Source organism: Alosa pseudoharengus, unplaced genomic scaffold (assembly GCF_046254945.1).
Source record: "Alosa pseudoharengus isolate Yale_2024_CS ecotype anadromous, Long Island Sound unplaced genomic scaffold, YU_APseudo_1.1 YU_APseudo_1.1_scf_5, whole genome shotgun sequence".
In the NCBI taxonomy this organism is placed as follows: domain Eukaryota; kingdom Metazoa; phylum Chordata; class Actinopteri; order Clupeiformes; family Clupeidae; genus Alosa; species Alosa pseudoharengus.
Genome location: NW_027468837.1, coordinates 14,484,766 through 14,498,734, shown reverse-complemented (window position 1 = coordinate 14,498,734; position 13,969 = coordinate 14,484,766). Strand labels below are relative to the sequence as shown.

General features: G+C 41.5%; 2 pseudogenes; both read right to left on the bottom strand.

The window, feature by feature from the left end:
* Positions 1-6,168: 6,168 nt before the first annotated feature.
* On the bottom strand, positions 6,169-7,339 carry LOC143103989 (HLA class II histocompatibility antigen, DQ beta 1 chain-like; annotated as a pseudogene).
* Positions 7,340-8,701: 1,362 nt separating this feature from the next.
* On the bottom strand, positions 8,702-12,996 carry LOC143104570 (H-2 class II histocompatibility antigen, I-E alpha chain-like; annotated as a pseudogene).
* Between the last annotated feature and the right edge of the window lie 973 nt (positions 12,997-13,969).

The following is a 13,969-nucleotide window of genomic DNA, read 5'->3' as shown; positions in this document are numbered from 1 at the left end:
AGTCACAACCAGACACATGCAGTGCTTGTCAATAGATTAGTTAGATCTAGATAGATCAGAAACACACACACGCACACACATACGCACACACACACACACACACACCCACACACACACAGTCTTGGTCTCGAGACCACTTTTACGTGGTCTCGGTCTTGTCACAGTCTCAACCATCTTTGGTCTTGGTCTTGTCTTGGTCTCGGATCCCTCGGTCTTGTCTTGGTCTCATTGTCTTGGTCTTGCGGTCTCAGGTCGACATAGTGATTTGCAACATTGTTCTGTCTGTAGTTGAAATAATACCTTCTTAAATTGAATTTAAACTGGGACTGAACCTCTTACCCCAGTATGCTGCTCTTATTCAATTGATGCAAGTTATGGTGTAACACTAGCTCACTAGCTGGTTTTTTTTTTTTTTGGTCTCGGTCTTGGTCTCGTCTCGACTTTGTCTTGGTCTTGACTCAGTCTGTCTTGGCCTTGGTCTCGGTCTTGATACCCTCTGGTCTTGGTAGTGTCTTGGTCTCGGTTTAGGTGGTCTTGACTACAAGTCTAAGGGCTGTATTTTGGGCACCAGCGCATGGCGTAAAGTTCGCTTTTCACCCGCGCAAAGTTGAATTCGGTATTTTGCACGTTTATTTTTTAAACATTGCGACCAGGGGTGTGGCAATTAACAACCTAGGGAGGGGCCTGGCGCGTTGTCTAAAAATCGCTATCATACACCACCTAAACCTGGTCACAAGTCAATGGCGAGTTGTTCATATGCTATTTGAAGAGCGCATGTCAACAGTCATATTGGCAGGTGCACGCACCATCCTTCTATCATTCATGAACGCACACCAGCGTACGTCCATGCAAAGCATTACAAATTGCACGATTACAATGGGAAACATAACTAGATGTACCGCAGAGCGGTACAAAATATGACCGCCGCCCAGTCCAGCACATTTTTTCCACAAAAATAAATCACGCTGAAAGGCCTATATGATTCTAACTGTCTCACTAAATTGCATTATGCACACTCAATTCTCACTGGTATCTGCTAGACAACAAGTACCAAAACATGATTAGTTCATAGATTTCACATGTAAAATTTATTTTATACAACCCCACCCCCATCTTGCCTGTTCGTAATTCTGAGAAATTCTTGAATTGTGTGCATGTGTGCGTGCACACGTTTATGTTTATGTGTGTGGGTGTGTGTGTGTGTGTGTGCGTGCTTGTGTGTTTGTCTGCGTATGTGTGTTTGTGCATGTGCATGCATGCGTACATATGTCTACTGTGTGAGTATGTGTCATACGTATGATTACTGTGAATGTATGTGTGTGCGTGTGTATCTGTTTATGCACATGTGTGCACATGGAATGGGTTAAGATGACCCCTGGAGGCAAACATACGGAAAAAATTGGTCATCCTAGGCCCTACGGTTCTCAAGATATTCACAGAAAACTGTGTCTGCCCTACCATCCTTTCGGGGGGTCCAGTCCAGCAGGGGGGGGGGGGGGGCTACAGATCAAAACGAAAAACGATGGTTCCATGCTATCCATGTGGGGTTACATGCCCACTAAGTTTCGTGTACCCCGGTCTTTCAGTGTCCCAGGAATCCTTGTTGGTGTACGGTCACTAAATGTACACATAAATTATTTTATTGTAAGGCCCCCCATGAACGAAAGTTCACAAAACTTGGCATGCATTCGGAAGGTGTCATAATGATCCTACACTTTCAATTTCGTGCAGTTTTGACCATGTCAGCCAGAGATATTGTGATGAAAACACCTAATTTTTTGCTTTTTAATTTTTAACTAGGTGGCGCTATACATGAAATAAGTGGTAATGGGATGGGTTGACATGCCCCCTTAAGACCAACATACAAAAAAAAGGTGGACCTCCTAGGCCCTACGGTTCTCGAGATATTCACAGAAAACTGTGTCCGGCCACCTACAGGCCAGTTGGTGTATAGTAACATAAATTAATTTATTGTGTGGCCCCCCATGAACGGAATTCCACGAAACTTGGCGTGCATTCAGAGGGTGTCATAATGATCCTACACTTCCAATTTCGTGCAGTTTTGACTATGTTAGGTCACAGATACCTGCGATTACAACACCTCATTTTTACTTTTTTGTGTTTAACTAGGTGGCGCTATACATGAAATGAGTGGTTATGGAATGGGTTGACATGGCCCCTTGAGATCAACATACAAAAAAAAAAAAAGGTCCTTCTAAACCCTACGGTTCTCGAGATATTCACAGAAAACTGTGTCTGCCCTACCCTCCTTTCGGGGGGTCCAGTCCAGCGGGGGGGGGGGCTACAGATCAAAACGAAAAACGATGGTTCCATGCTATCCATGTGGGGTTACATGCCCACTAAGTTTCGTGTACCCCGGTCTTTCAATGTCCCAGGAATCCTTGTTGGTGTACGGTCACTAAATGTACACATAAATTATTTTATTGTAAGGCCCCCCATGAACGAAGGTTTACACAACTTGGCATGCATTCGGAAGGTGTCATAATGATCCTACACTTTCAATTTCGTGCAGTTTTGACCATGTCAGCCAGAGATATTGTGATGAAAACACCTAATTTTTTGCTTTTTAATTTTTAACTAGGTGGCGCTATACATGAAATAAGTGGTAATGGGATGGGTTGACATGCCCCCTTAAGACCAACATACAAAAAAAGGTGGACCTCCTAGGCCCTACGGTTCTCGAGATATTCACAGAAAACTGTCTCCGGCCACCTACAGGCCAGTTGGTGTATAGTAACATAAATTAATTTATTGTGTGGCCCCCCATGAACGAAATTCCACGAAACCCTGCGTGCATTCAGAGGGTGTCATAATGATCCTACACTTCCAATTTCGTGCAGTTTTGACTATGTTAGGTCACAGATACCTGCGATTACAACACCTCATTTTTACTTTTTTGTGTTTAACTAGGTGGCACTATACATGAAATGAGTGGTTATGGAATGGGTTGACATGGCCCCTTGAGATCAACATACAAAAAAAAAAGGTCCTTCTAAACCCTACGGTTCTCGAGATATTCACAGAAAACTGTGTCTGCCCTACCCTCCTTTCGGGGGTCCAGTCCAGCGGGGGGGGGGCTACAGATCAAAACGAAAAATGACGGTTCCATGCTATCCATGTGGGGTTACATGCCCACCAAGTTTCGTGTATCCCGGTCTTTCAGTGTCCCGGGAATCCTTGACGGAAATTTGGACATGCGAAAAAGAAAAAAGAAAAAAAAATCTGACTAAACCTATGACCGCCGCGCAGCGAAGATTTTTTATTTATTTATTTATTTTTTTTCTTTTTCGCATGTCCAAATTTCCATCAAGGATTCCATAATTAGAATAAAGATATTACGAAATACTGTACATCTCATGATGAGTAGTTATTCACCATCATTTGCAAATTGGTAATGACGGTTAAAACATACCTGTCAACATTTAGCTTTCCAAAAACGGGAGATTTTTTTTTCGGAGGGGGTAGGGGGGGGGGTCAGTGTTTATACCGGATCTGTGTTTGCATATTTAATACGTTTCTTACACTGCATTTCGGTCGTTGCTTTTACCTTACCATTACCTTACGCATGCCAGTTATGTATCTGCCAGCTGCCTGCCTGCAGTCTACTTCCAAAACTCCAAAGTTGCTTGCTGTCAGATTTGGTTCCGAGGGCACAAGTTCAGTGTATCAACAACACTCAATAACAGTTTATGTGATGTGTTGATCAATTAAATTCCCAACAATTTCACAACAGCTAGTTCTGGAGTACTAGGCCATTCAACTAGCCCGCTTGCTTACGACGAGACTCCAGGCTGCGCAGTCGGCACCCGCTTCCTTATTTGGGTTTTGGGTTGCCAGGTTTTAGCCTATGACAAAACGGTTGAAATTGAAACTAAGTGATCGTGTATGTGTAGGGTGTATTTCATACACAATCTGGCAACCTGAATGGATCAATGATTTTAAAATGAAGTTTGATGGCCATGCAAATTACGGGAGTTTTCCGGGAGAAATAACAAAACGGGAGGGTGCTGAGAGATGACCTTGAAATACGGGAGAAACCCGGGAAAAACGGGAGTGTTGACAGGTATGGGTTAAAAGTGATTAGGGGAGAGGCGAGAGACACGTATGGAGCACAGCTGAAGACGCACTGTCACGAGATATAAGCAACTCCTCTGCAGGATAAATGTTGTTTTATTCAGTCATTTGAGCAATATTAGGGTAAGTGTTGCTTTTTTCCAGCCTATGTTTTCGGTGGTAACCCATTGTCAGTCAATAGTGTAAGTAACTGCATATAACTGTCTTGTCGTTGACTGACTCCTTGGTGAAGTTAGTTTCACTTTGCCAATGAGTTCAAATAATAGACGAGTGCAAATGCGTGAAGGCTATGCTAGGTTTTAGTAAAACATGGTTTAAGAATGACTATTCCATACTGTCTCGCAAGCAGCCTCCTTCAAATGCGCAGTTGAATGCCAAAATACCGATGCATTTATTTGACATATCGCGCTTTGCGCCGTTAAAGGGAATGACAGATGTCATTCTCATTGGTTTAAAATGATGTTACGCCCCAAACACACCCATATGACTGATTAAAAAACCTAGGAACACCTTGTTGCGCCATGCGCTCCACGTTTGATAACGAAACCCCTCCCAATGTGAACTGGACATCCTACTAAATTTGAATAGACTTTTGATGAGTGACAATACACTTTAGAATGTCATGATAGGGCCCAAGGTGTTCCTAGGTCTTTTAATCAGTCATATGGGTGTGTTTGGGGCGTAACATCATTTTAAACCAATGAGAATGACATCTGTCATTCCCTTTAACGGCGCAACGCACGATATGTCAAATAAATGCATCGGTATTTTGGCATTCAACACCGTATGGAATAGTCATTCTTAAACCATGCTTTACTAAAACCTAGCATAGCCTTCACGCATTTGCACTAGTCTATTATTTGAACTCATTGGCAAAGTGAAACTAACTTCACCAAGGAGTCAGTCAACGACAAGACAGTTATATGCAGTTACTTTCACTATTGACTGACAATGGGTTACCATCGAAAACATAGGCTGGAAAAAGCAACACTTACCCTAATGTTGCTCAAATGACTGAATAAAACAACATTTATCCTGCAGAGGAGTTGCTTATATCTCGTGACAGTGCGTCTTCAGCTGTGCTCCATACGTGTCTCTCGCCTCTCCCCTAATCACTTTTAACCCTCATTACCAATTTGCAAATTATGGTGAATAACTACTCATCATGAGATGTACAGTATTTTGTAATATCTTTATTCTAATTATGTTTCCCATTGTAATAGTGCAATTTAATGCTTTGCATGGACGTGCGCTGGTGTGCGTTCATGAATGATAGAAGGATGGTGCGTGCACCTGCCAATATGACTGTTGACATGCGCTCTTAAAATAGCATATGAACAACTCGCCATTGACTTCTGACCAGGTTTAGGTGGTGTATGATAGCGATTTTTAGACAATGCGCGAGTCCCCTCCCTAGGTTGTTAATTGCCACACCCCTGGGCGCAATGCTTAAAAAATATACGTGCAAAATACCGAATTCAACTTTCCGCGGGTGAATAACGAGTATTACGCCATGCGCTGGTGACCCAAAATACAGCCCCTTGTTACTCCACCTTGTTGCTCCACTTTTGAGAACGAAACCCCTCCCAATGTGAACTGGACATCCTACTAAATTTGAATAGACTTTTGACAGTGACGATGCACTTTAGAATGTCATGATAGGGCCCTACAGTATATCACACTCTAGCCTGGTGGCTATGTAAGGATTAGGAACAACAGTTACAATAGGTGGTATGGGGTTGCTTTGATTGTTTTATCTAAAGAGACCCCTAGACGACAAATAGATGAATACAAACAATCATAATATGTCTCATGACTGTAACATTTAAATAAATTAAGTGTAAATACATGATACAAATTATATTTGACCAATGTTAATGTTTTATTACATTTTGTACCTGAAATCCTCCCTGAATCCACCCTTCTGTTGGGATCAGGGTAATCCTGATGTTTCGGATCAAATTTATCCCAATACAACTTTTGAACAACACAAAGTGAAGGTTTCATCCAGATCAAAATCAAGATTAGATTAGACATTAATGTCTAAGGTTATCCTGTGTCATATGTGAGCGTATTATATATTGACTGCTTGATGTTTGCTGGTTTGTTGGTCTTGGTCATAACAGACCTCTGGCTTTGGTTCTGTAGTAGATGTAGCCTGCAGCAGTGACTATGAGGCCCAACACCAGTCCAGCTACCCCGATGGCAATCTTATTCCTCTCTGGCTCAGGCATGGAGGAGTCTGGGGAAACATCAGGTTGTGCATGAGGTATGAGGTCAGACAATTATTCAGACATTTATAATCTGGGTCTGAACATGAGACACTGGTACCAAAAGAGCCTTTCAGCCCTTTTGAAGCATCTTAAATTTGAGCTGTGTCACCTGAATAAAACACTGAAAAGCATGTAGTACCTGTTATATAAGCTGCTATTAGACATGTCTTTCGCACTATATGCGGAGCTTTGTCAAACGGATGTCCGACACTTCGGGTGATTCAGATATGATGCTTACAGTACATACGGATATTATGTGTGAACGACACCGACGCACATTAACAGAATCTCCGCATGGTTGAACAGGTTGAATGTGATTGAACACGCCCATGAACAGAATCTCCGCATGTCCTTCGCTTCATTCAGACATGAGTTCATTTACATAATGTCTGTCCGAAATATTAGGAGGGGAGTAGTGTAAGAGCCGGCTAAGTACGGAGTTCCAAATGTCCGGATAAGTTCAGATACAGTATACGACCCAACCGCTTGATATCCGCAGAACATGCAGACTTACACCTATGTCTGAAAGCAGCTATAGAGTGCAATACCAGGGCTATTGTTACATGTAGCCAGTAGATCATCACATCTGTGCCTTAGCAGCTGCAGTGCATATGTTTAATTAAAACTACAGCAGATACAGCATGAGAATACAGGTGTGTTCTGAATTAGACGTGAGCCAGTGTTCTCACCCCAGACCAACTCTCTGGGCTCCTTCAGGCTGGGGTGCTCCACCATACAGGAGATCTTCTCTCCAGCTTTGGGGGTGAACTCCAGGTGGGAGTGCATCTGGTAATACCAGTCTCCGTCCGCCAGCTCCTCACTGGATATCACATTACTAGTGGTAATCTCCTGGCCATCTCTGTACCAGGTCAGTTGGATCATCTTTGGGTAGAAGTCATACGCACTGCACATGAGCACGATAGGATAGGATGACCATCTCTAGAGGTCTTTGTCAGTCTCAGCCTCATCTCTGGCTTAACTGCAAAACATACGCCCATGGGGAATGAAATAATATTTCATGGTGATAACGTGATTTATGTATCATTAGATTTTTTTAGATTAGGATTACTAGGAGTAATTAAGAATTACAACAATGACTTTGAAAACTTTAGTGCACAGATGTTGTACATTGAGTACCCAGATTACAAAATCACTGATTACAATCACTTAAAGGAATTATCCGGAGTAAAATGCACTTTAGATCAATTTACGGATGATTGGGAGTACATATGTTGAGTTGACATCCAAATCATGTCATTCGGATGTGTTTTAAGAAAGTTCGATGTTACCGTTTTTAGTCAAAACTCGTTAGCGTGGAAGTGAGAAGGGCATATTATTTCGCGGGGAAAGTTCACAATTTCTTCGCCGTTTAAAAAAAAAACATAGTCCAGTCCATACAACTTCATTTCAATTTCAAAAGAAATACTGGACTATGTTTTTTTTTTTTTTTAAACGGCGACGAAATTGTGAATTTCCAGAGCACAATCGACTCCTATGGACTTTCCCCTAAAGATGGCAGCAAAGATGGCAACATTTCCGGAAAGGTACTGGCTTGATGAAATTCATTCTGGACTCTCTATCCGACCACATAAAGACCTCGGGATACTTCGGTTTGGCTTTAGGGACCCTCTACTCACTACCACGTAAGTGTAATGTTGTTTGGAACTGTAGAAGAGGTATAAAAATAGCGTTTTGTAGCAGCGAAATAATATGCCCTTCTCACTTCCACGCTAACGAGTTGTTTTACAGGATGTCAGGGCCATTTTATGATTAATTGAATTAAATTTCTTACATACGGTTCCTTTAACATTTTTAATCCACTATTTCTCAAAAAGTATTTAAAAAAAAATCTGAAATAATAACTCTCTTGCCCCACTCCAGACCTTCAGAACAGTTATTTCAACATGTCTGTACGTTAAGCGTCAAGAGTCAACGTACAGACGTACGTTCAAGAGTCGCATTCACTCTTGAAAAGGTAAAAAGAAAAGGTTATAATAAGAAGAAGAAGCCAGGAGATTTCAAGATAGTGGATTCCATCCACTATAACAATGCAGAAAATCCAACCTATAAACCATAAATATGTTAAACAAAAAAAATCTTAAATACAACATTTAACAGAAGCATTACTTTCCCCTATTGTTTTCATTGTGAGATGATAAATCACTAAACTTTAGTTTAGTTTTAATCATTTTAGTCTATTTACCAGGGGTGCCAATAATTGTGGAAGGCACTGTAAATGTTTTTCATTTTGTGAATTTATCTTAAATTTTGTAATTGGTTTTCTGAAATGTTAGTTTTGTTGTGCCCATATCTTTGAATTGACATCAAGGCATCTAGTGAGGTATAGCAATATAATGAGAGGCTTTACCGAACTCTCTCATCAGGGGCCGCTCCAGTGCTTCGTGTTCCACAGTGCAGGTGTAGATGTCCCCCTCCTGTGGGATGAATTGCAGAATGGAGAACATGGTGAAGGTGAAGTCATTAACCCTTAGAACCCTAAGCTGTTTTTAGGGCATTTTCACTACCTTTATTCATAAGGATTTATTCTGGTCATTGTAAGTGCCACACACATATATTATATATTGTTTTTTTCAGGAGAGTCTAGGCTATTCAGATCTGCCATCATTTCATGTATTAATACTAGCATTGATTTTATTTAGATTTTTAAAGAATTAAAATATAAAAAGTGTATTATAAAAATTCTTATATTTCGACATGTATCTCACCACAGCAAGCTCACAGCTCTACATGCATTTCATGTGGTTGTAGGGCAGACTGTCCTGAATCGGGCAATATAATTGCCATGTTGGAGGGATACTCTGGGGCTGAGCAATTTACAGAAATATTTGCTGTGTGATTTATGGAAATAAATGCCATTTTTTATTTAGTGATGAAAAATGACCTTTCTGCGCTCCATATCTGTGACACGAACTGATCTGACCTGACTTGACCTGAGGTTGCGTGTTGTTAGCCTGCGTGCCTGTGTGTATGCAGTCATAATAATTCTCAACTTTTTACTGCATTGCCATGAACAAAGTAAAGGCAAAAAAGGTGTTTATTTGTTGAACAAATTGGGATGCAATGTGAGCCTTGAATTGGATGCCATGCAGGAATTTGCTAGGATCTCAAAACCGGAATATGAACATGCTTTGCCATATAGAAACACATGATAGCATTGGATTATAAACATGCTTTGCCACAAGAACAGACAAAAACGTGGGGTAAGTCCAGCTATATGAAGTTATTATTTTGCTGTCACTTCGTCTGTTTTATAACCCAGAAGGATGTACTTGGTATCAAATGATAGCTCTGAGCCTCTTTAATCTGACATGCGTGGCATATCTATGCGATCACGGGTCCGCGAGTAATTCAAACGAGAGTAATGAGTGTGCAGTGTTGGTTTGTGTACATGACGTTATTATTTTGCAGTCACTTCGTCTGGTTTTATAAGCCAGAAGGATCGATAAACATGGTACCAATGGATAGCCCTGTGCCTTCTCTTTCATCTGATATGCTTGCCATATCGATGCGATCACGGGTTCGCGAGTAATTCAAACTAGAGTAATGTGTGTGCAGGTGAACGCAGAGAAGTATAGACTGTAAATATGATGCAATTTGATTTAATTTCATGATTTTTTTTAATTTTCATACTTGATCGTACAGACAAGTGTGTAGTCTCGTTGGAAAGCCCCACTTCTGCTCTGTCGTGCAATAAAGGTTTCATCTCGCTGCGATGAACCGTTCCGGAGCAATGTAACAGAGAAGAAAGGGTGTGTTTTTTGACGCACTTTGCGTCAATCGGGTTCTAAGGGTTAACATTCACCCGCAGCTGACTGTTGCTCACTCCCTGAGTCACCATCTTGTTGTTTTTAGTCCATGTCACATTGAGTCGGGGCGGGTAGACATCAGCGATGTAGCAGATGAGGGTGTTCTCCAAGCCCAGCTTCACCTCATCTCTGGGCTAGATGGAGCTCATGGGTGGGGCTAGGAAGACATGTAAGAATTAAATGGTCCTCTCCTAATGGGAAGGCATTACTGTGCTACAAAAACTCACTGATTTGTTAGTGACCAGAGACCAATGACATAAACACAATGTGCACATGTGTCACTCGTAGGTTTGATTCAGAACATTACATGAAATCAAGCAGGTAAATATATTTTGTGCAATCTATAGTACTCCTGAAACATGAGCCAAAACATAGATATTAGAAAGCTAGATACCGCATTGAGCACGAGTTCTATTAAGTGGCATACGTAAACGCAGCCGCCATATTGCTGGGGTACTCGGGAGGGACATGAGATAGCTTGGGAGGTTTGAAAGACGGGATGTTGCATGACATGTAGGGCTCCACTCGAGAATGGTGCGAGAGACCCATTCGAGGTGAGGGTTGTGCCGGATCAACCATGGGAAACCTAGAACCACAAAAAACTCTGGAGACTGGATTAGATGGAAAGACAGACAGCTCCTTCTTGTGATTGTCAATCTGCACCTTCACTGCAGAGGAAGTCTGGTTAACTAAGCCTGGACCCAAAGGCCACCTATCCAAGGCAGTCACACTGACAGAGAGGGATCCAGACTGGAAGTGGGGATAGCAAGACTTTGTGCCAGGGAGAGATCCATGAAGTTGCCTGCCGCCCTGGAGTCTATGAAGGCCTGAAGGTTGTGTTCCTGCTGGCCCCAGGAGATGGTAATTGAGGCAAAGAATCCTGCGGCAGGAAACTCAGGAGATGAAGTAACCCCGTCACAGCTCTCCTGTGGCTGGACGGGGCTTGGCTTTCCCCATCAATTCAGTACAGGTACTTCAGAAGTGACCAGGCTTTCCACAGTACAACAAGTCATGTCCTACTGGTTAGGGCTTCGGGCTTGGAACCGAAGGGTTGCCGGTTCGATCCCCAATCAGTTGGAACGGCTGAAGTGCCCTTGAGCAAGGCATCTAACCCCTCACAGCTCCCCGAACGCCGCTGTAGCAAGGCAGCTCACTGCGCCGGGTTAGTGTGTGCATCAGCTCACTGTGTGCTCTGTGTGTTCACGGATGGGATAAATGCAGAGACCAAATTCTTTGTATACGCAAGTATACTTGGCCTAGAAACCTGATTTACATAAAACAAAGCAAAGCGATTTCTCAGAACTCCGTGGATTCAACATTTACTGTAAATCCAGTGAACATAAAGTATTGATAATGTGGATTTCTGTTTACAGTTTTGAGAAAAAGGTGGAAGGTTTCAAAAAATGTGTATTAGCAATTGTGGAAAACTGTACACCGGAAAACACAGGCATTTCAGTACATGGAGAAGTACATTGCAGTCTACAGCCTACAATGTACTCTGAATGCCTCACTTCTGTCCATTGTTGATATGAACCTGCACTGTTCAGCAACCTGTTTAGACTCTGAACTAGCTTATATTGGTTGTGTCACATCATTTGAAACAAGTGTGATCAATTTTGAATAGTTGTGTGTATGACATCTGTGCTCTGCTTGAGTTGACCTTTTGCCTCTTGTGCTTACCATTATGTGTCACCAGTGACACAATGCAAAATGTGTCTTGTCCTGAGTCTATGAGATCTGCAAATTGTGTTTTATATGTGAAAATTCTTTAAGGTTTTACCAAAAGGGGGATCGATCCAAGAAATGCATTCAGGCAACTGAGAATTTGGTTCAGAGAATGGAGTTTAGTGTTTTATCAATTGTGAATGTCAAATTCTGTAATTTCACTGCTAGTTACGCCCCTGCTGGAAGTCAATGAACCTTTTCCAGACCCAATCCGTGAAACTTCTCCAGACCCTCAATTGAGAAGAGTTTAGTGTCAACGAGGCTATGAGTATATCATAGTATATGAGCAGTGATTAATGTAATGCTTGCTGAAGAAAATAAATGAATTAAACAATTCCGACTTACCCTCTGCTACGGCTGGACTTTTGTAGGCTTTAATGCTTTCTTCCAATACATATTTGCATTGTTGGCAATGTCTAAATGCAACCTCATATGCACCCTCTGCATATTGAAATGGATCAGCAAATCTAGGCAGTGTCATCACCATTTTTCCAGCCTTGAAGTTTGCGTGGATCATCTCTTCCCCATCCAGTCCAAATATATACTCTCCATCTGAGGCTGTGCATCCAACCAGACCAACATCCACATGTACAACTGAATAAAAGTATACCAGCTGTGAGTGCAGCTTCCTTCAATGCATGTATAGGACAAAGGCAATTCGCAGAAGACATACAGTATAACCTCTCTGTACATCTAAAAACCAAACATTTATAATTCTTTGCTGTTCATTTTTGTTTCATATGACATCACTACCATGCATTTAACTACTAATTAAGAGCTCACACAGACTTATATATAGTGTTGTATAATGTCTCAGTGATGTACTTTACTTGATGTTTATGGAAACCAATGTGATGTTACTTTTGATTTTAGCATCCAGTGGTGATTTAACAAAGCATTCATTTTAACATGGAAATTTTAGGCATATACTACAGTATAGCCTTCTGGAATATTCTGAACTTCTTGCTCTGGATAACCTCTTAGCTTTTCTATGTAGAAAAACAGCCAGTTTACCCACTCTTGGCCTCTGTGTAGCGAATCCCAGCAACGATGATAAAGATCCCTATTAAAGTCATCTTCGCAGTAACTGCTGTGGATTCTTTCGGGCTATAGGCAAACTCAACTGAGATGCACCAAGAACCAGTCAGATAAATAGGAGCCTCGGTGCATTATCTGTCTCTAGGTGAACAATGCTGTCAAATGTAAGTGCAGGGTTTCCAGCCACTGCAGGCAAACACAATAGAGGCTCTCACAATAAAAACAGAAACCAACCTGAGGGGTATTTCACAAAACCTAGACAAGGGATTAAGCTGGGATTTTGGGGATATCCTGGATTCATTTAGCATTGACTTGGTTTCACAAAAGAGATGGCACATAAGTTACTATTAACTTACTATATGGGGATTTATTCTCTGCGCCTGGTCCCAGCCAGGCTAACAGCCAGGCTTAGTTAATTCTAATATTAATTATTATGTTGTCTTATTGGTTCAGTCAGCTGTCATTAAAATCAGACCTCCATGAGATTTATTCCATTTATATACTATTTGCTACATGTATTTACTCGCAAAACACACCAGATTGTCTGCCTAATACCATATGGTTATCATTTTAATTATGGTAGCTTATAATTATTAGCCTTATAATTATTAACATACTCGTTTGCTTCTTTTGTTGATAGACGTTTTATGAATGATTGGAAGTGGAGGGGCAATTTTCGAAGGTGTTTTCAACTAATTTGGTTATAAAGACAATATAAGGTCTATGTTTATGGGTCCAATGCCATAATCAAGTTCGCAGATGACACCGCAGTGGTGGGCCTGATCAGAGAGGAGGATGAAACAACATAATAGAGAGGAGGTTCAGCCCCTAGCTATGTGGTGTAAAAACAATAACCTGCACTCAATACCCAGAAGACCAAGGAGATCATTGTGGAGAGCCAAGAGCAGAGCACACATCCCCCTCCACATCAACAGTGCTGAGGTGGAACATGTGTCTAGCTTTAACTTCCTTGGGGTACACATCACTGAAAATCTTTCTTGGTCTCTCAAC